Genomic DNA, 5,000 nt, shown 5'->3' with positions numbered 1-5,000 from the left:
GTTAGGGGGTTTAGGTTTTAGGGTTAAGGGTTTAGGGTTTAAGGAGTTAAGTGTTTAGGGTTAAGGGTTTAAGGTTGAGGTTTAGGGTTTAGGGCTTTAGGGTTTAGGGTTAAGGGTTTAGGGTTAGGGTTTAGGGTTAAGGTTTAGGGTTAGGGTTTAGGGTTAAGGGTTTAGGGTTTAAGGTTTAGGGTTAGTTAGGGTTTAGGGTTAAGGGTTTAGGGTTAGGGGTTTAGGGTTAAGGGTTTAGGGTTAAGGTTTAGGGTTTAAGGTTTAGGGTTTAAGGTTTAAGGATTAGGGTTAAGGTTTAGGGTTTAGGGTTAAGGGTTTAGGTTTAGGGTTTAGGGTTTAGGGTTAAGGATTTAGGGTTTAGGGTTTAGGGTTAGGGTTAAGGGTTTAGGGTTTAGGGTTTAGGGTTTAGGGTTTAAGGGTTTAGGGTTTAGGGTTTAGGGTTTAGGGTTAAGGGTTTAGGGTTAAGGGTTAAGGTTTAGGGTTAGGGGGGTTGAGGTTTAGGGTTTAGGGTTTAGGGTTAAAGGTTTAGGGTTTAGGGTTTAATGTTTAGGGTTTAGGGTTAAGGGTTTAGGGGTTAAGGGTTTAGGGTTAAGGGTTTATGGTTGGGGTTTGAGGTTTAAGAGTTAGGGTTTGTTAAGGTTAAGGGTTTAGGGTTAAGGGTTTAGGGAGTTTAGGGTTTAGAGGTTAGGGTTTAGGGTTTAAGGGTTTAGGGGTTAAGGGTTTACGGGGTTTAGGGTTAAGGATTAAGGGTTAAGGGGTTTAGGGTTTGGGGTTTAGGGTTAAGGGTTTAGGGTTAAGGGTTAGGGTTAAGGGTTAGGGTTTAGGGTTAGAGGTTAGGTTTTTAGGGTTTACTGTTAGGGTTTAGGGTTAAGGGTTAAGGGTTTAGGGTTAGGGTTTTGGGTTAAGGGTTTAAGGTTTAGGGTTTAGGGTTAAGGGTTAGGGGAGGATAGGGTTAAGGGTTTGGGGTTTAGGGTTGTTTAGGGTTAAGGGTCTTTAGGGTTTGTTTTTAGGGTTTGGGGTTTAAGGGTTAGGGTTAAGGGTTTATGGTTATAGGGTTAAGGGTTTAGGGTTCAGGGAGTTCAGGGTTAAGGGTTTGAGGCTTTAGGGTTTAAGGTTTAGGGTTAGGGTTTAAGGTTAGGGTTAAGGTTTAAGGTTTAGGGTTTAGGGTTAGGGTTTAGGGTTAAGAGTTTAGGGTTCAGGGTTCAAGGGGTTAGGGTTCAGGTTTACGGTTTAGGGTTTGGAGGGTTTAGGGTTTAGGGTTAAGGGTTTAGGGTTTAGGGTTTGGGTTAAGGGTTTGGGGTTAGGGTTAAGGTTAGGGTTTAAGGTTTAGGGTTTAGGGTTAAGGATTAACGGTTTAGGGAGTTACAGTTTAGGGTTAGGGTTTAGGGTTTAGGGTTTAAAGGTTTAGGGTTTAGGGTTAGGGTTTAGGGGTTTAAGGGTTAGGGTTAAGGGTTTAAGGTTAAGGGTTTAGGTTAGGGTTTAGGGTTTAGGGTTAAGGCGTTAAGGGTTTAGGGTTTAGGGTTTAGGGTGGGGTGTTTAGGGTTAGAGTTAAGGGTTTTAAAGGGTTTAGGGTTTAGGGGTTTAGGGTTTAGTTTTGGGTTGGGGTTTGGGTGTTGGGTTTAGGGTTTAGGGTTAAGGGTTTAGGGTTAATGTTTAGGGTTAAGGGTTGAGGGTTAGGTTTTTGGGTTGGGGTAGGTTAGGTTTTGAGGTTAAGGTTTAGATTTGGATTAAGGGTTTAGGGTTTAGGGTTGGGTTTAGGGTTTAGGATTTAGGGTTGAGGGGTTAGGGTTAGTTAAAGTTAGGGTTGGGTTTAAGGTTCTGGTTAGGGTTATAGGGTTTGGGGAGGGTTAGGGTTTAAGGGGTTGGAAGGGTTTGGGTTTAGGGGTTTGGGTAGGATTAGGGTTTGGGGTTTAGGGGTTAGGGTTAAGGGTTTAGGGTTAAGGGTTTAGGGTTTAGGGTTGGGGTTTAAGGTTTAGGGTGGGTTTAGGGTTAGGTTAGGGTTAGGGTTTGGGTTGGGTTAGGGTTTGGTTGTTTAAGGGGGTTAGGGTTGGTGATTAGAGGGTTATAAGGGTTTAGGGTTGGGTGGGGGTTTAAGGGTTTTAGGGTTATGTAAGGTTTAGGGTTAAGGTTTAGTAGGTTTAGGGTTCAGGGTTTAGGGTTTTTAGGGTTTGGGTTAAGGGTTTAAGGTTTAGGGTTTGGGTTTAGGGTTTTTAGGGTTAAGGGTTGGCCGTTGGGGTTAGTTTAGGGTTGGGTTAGGGTTTAGAAGGAGTTTGAGGTTAGGGTTTAGGGTTTAGGTTTAGGGGTTTAGGGTTTAGGGTTAAGGGTTTAGGTTTGGGGTTAAGGGTTTTAGGGTTGGGGTTTAGGATTTAGGGTTTAGGGTTTTATTATTTAGGGTTAGGGTTAGGGTTTAGGGTTAAGGGTTTGGGGTTTAGGGTTTATGGTTTTAGGGTTATTTAGGAGGGTTGTTAAGGGGGGGGTTTGGTTTGTTAGGGGGTTTTAGGGTTTAGGGTTGAGGTTTGTTTTGGGTTAAGGGTTTGGGTTAAAATAGGGTTTAGGGTTTAGGGGGATGGGTTTAGGGTTTAGGGTTTTAAGGGTTTAGGGTTAAGGGTTTAGGGTTATGTGTTAAGGGTTTTAGGGTTAAGAGGGTTTAGGGTTAGGGTTAAGGTTTAGGGTTTAGGTTAGGAGTTGGGAGGGTTAAGGTTTAGGGTTTAGAGTTAAGGGTTTAGGTTAGGGTTTAGGGTTGAGGGTTAAAGGTTTAGGGTTAGGGTTAGGGTTTAGGTTTGGGGGTTAGGGTTAGGGTTTAGGTTAAGGGTTTAGGGTTAGGGTTTAGGGTTTAGGGTTAGGGTTTAGGGTTTAGGGTTTAGGGTTTAAGGGTTTAGGGTTAAGGGTTAGGGTTAAGGGTTTAGGGTTAAGGGTTTAGGGTTTAGGGTTTAGGGTTTAGGATTTAGGGTTTAGGGTTAAGGGTTAAGGGTTAGGTTTGGGTTTAGGGTTTAGGGTTAGGGTTTTAGGGTTTTAGGGTTAAGGGTTAGGGTTTAGGGTTAGGGTTAGGGTTAGGGTTTAGGGTTAGTTAAGGGTTTAGGGTTAAGGGTTAGGGGTTTAGGGTTAGGGTTTAGGGTTTGGGGTTTAGGGTTAAGGGTTTAGGTTAGGGTTTAGGGTTTAGGGTTAAGGGTTAGGGTTAAGGGTTTAGGGTTTGGGTTTAGGGTTAAGGTTAGGGTTTAGGGTTAAGGGTTTAGGGTTAGGGTTTAGGGTTTAGGGTTAAGGGTTTAGGGTTTAGGGTTTAGGGTTAGGGTTTAGGGTTTAGGGTTAGGGTTAAGGGTTTAGGGTTTGGGGTTAAGGGTTTAGGATGGGTTTAGGGTTAAGGGTTTTAGGGTTTAAGGGTTTAGGGTTTAGGGTTAAGGGTTTAGGGTTAAGGGGTTAAGGGTTTAGGGTTAAGGGTTTGGGGTTAAGGGTTTAGGGATTAGGTTTAGGGTTTAGGGTTAAGTTGGTTTGGGGTTAAGGTTTAGGGTTAAGGGTTTGGGGTTGGGGTTTAGGATTTAGGGTTTAGGGTTAAGGGTTTAGGGTTTAGGGTTAGGGGTTTAGGATTTAAGGGTTTGGGGTTTAGGGTTAAGGGTTTAGGGTTTAGGGTTTAGGGTTAAGGGTTTAGGGGTAAGGGTTAAGGGTTAGGGGTTTAGGGGTTAAAGGTTTAGGGTTAGGGTTAAGGGTTTAGGGTTTTGGGTTTGGGGTTTAGGGTTGGGTTTTAGGGTTAGGGTTTAGGGTTTAGGGTTAAGGGTTAAGGGTTTGGGTTTAGGGTTAGGGTTTGGGTTAAGGTTTAGGGTTTAGGGTTTAGGGTTTAGGGTTGGGGGTTAGGGTTTGGGGTTAAGGTTTAGGGTTAGGGGTTTGGTTTCTCTTTAGGGTTTGGGGTTAGGGTTTAGGGTTAAGGGTTAGGGTTAAGGGTTTAGGGTTAAGGGTTGGGAGGATTAGGGTTTAGGGTTTAGGGTTGGGGTTTAGGGTTAAGGGTTGGGGGTTAAGGGTTTAGGTTGGGGTTATGGGTTCAGGGTTAAGGGTTTAGGGTTAAGGGTTTAGGGTTAGGGGTTAGGGTTTAGGGTTAAGGGTTTAGGGTTAAGAGTTTAGGTTTGGGGTTAGGGTTAAGGGTTTAGGGTTAAGGGTTAAGGGTTAAGGGTTTAGGGTTTAGGGTTTAGGGTTTAGGGTTAGGGTTTAGGGTTTAGGGTTTAGGATTAAGGGGTTTAGGGTTTAGGGTTAAGGGTTTAGGGTTTGGGTTTTAGGGTTAAGGGTTTAGGGTTAAGGGTTTAGGGTTTGGGGTTTAGGGTTAGGGTTAGGGTTAAGGGTTTAGGGTTAAAGGTTAAGGGTTTCGGGTTAGGGTTAGGGTTTGGGGTTTAGGGTTTAGGGTTTAGGGTTTAGGGTTAAGGTTTAGGGTTTAGGGTTTAAGGTTTAGGGTTTAGGGTTTAGGGTTTAGGGGTTTGGGTTAAGGGTTGGGTTTAGGGTTTAGGGTTAGGGTTTAGGGTTTAGGGTTTGGGTTTAGGGTTAGGGTTAAGGGTTTAGGGTTTAGGGTTAAGGGTTTAGGGTTTAAGGGTTTAGGGGTTTAGGGTTTAGGTTTAGGGTTTGAGGTTTAAGGGTTTAGGGTTAAGGGTTTAGGGTTTAGGTTTAGGGTTAAGGGTTAGGGTTTAAGGGTTTAGGGTTAAGGGTTTAGGGTTAAGGGTTTAGGGTTAGGGTTAGGGGTTTAGGGTTTAGGGTTAAGGGTTGGGTTTAGGTTTAGGGTTGGTTAAGGGTTGGGGTTTGGGGTTGGTTTAGGGTTTAGGGTAGGGGGTTGGGGTTTAATGTTTAGGGTTTTAGGGTTTAGGGGTTGGGCTTTAAGGTTTAGGGTTAAGGTTTAGGGTTAAGGGTTTGGGGTTTGGGGTTTAGGGTTAAGGGTGAAGGGTTGAGGGTTTCGGTTTAGGTTAAGGGTTGGGTTTAGGGTTTAAGGTTTAGGGTTAGGGTTTAGGGTTAAAGGTTTA

The 5,000-nt window shown here is 43.8% G+C and overlaps 1 long non-coding RNA gene across 1 annotated transcript in view; it reads left to right on the top strand.

Annotated features, from left to right (window-relative positions):
• Window positions 1–2,802, top strand: part of LOC148130774 (uncharacterized) — a 40,729-nt gene extending 37,927 nt beyond the window's left edge. The window contains exon 3 of the long non-coding RNA XR_015749622.1: window positions 2,788–2,802. This is a non-coding gene — a long non-coding RNA (uncharacterized LOC148130774). The remainder of the gene's footprint in view (window positions 1–2,787) is intronic.
• Window positions 2,803–5,000: the final 2,198 nt, after the last annotated feature.

The sequence above is a fragment of the Notechis scutatus genome, chromosome 4, assembly GCF_049901735.1.
Source record: "Notechis scutatus isolate UNSWTSFEM ecotype Mainland chromosome 4, rNotScu1.2, whole genome shotgun sequence".
NCBI classification, from domain to species: Eukaryota; Metazoa; Chordata; class Lepidosauria; order Squamata; family Elapidae; genus Notechis; species Notechis scutatus.
Note: the sequence above shows the minus strand (reverse complement) of the source record. Positions and strands in the feature narration are given on the sequence as shown.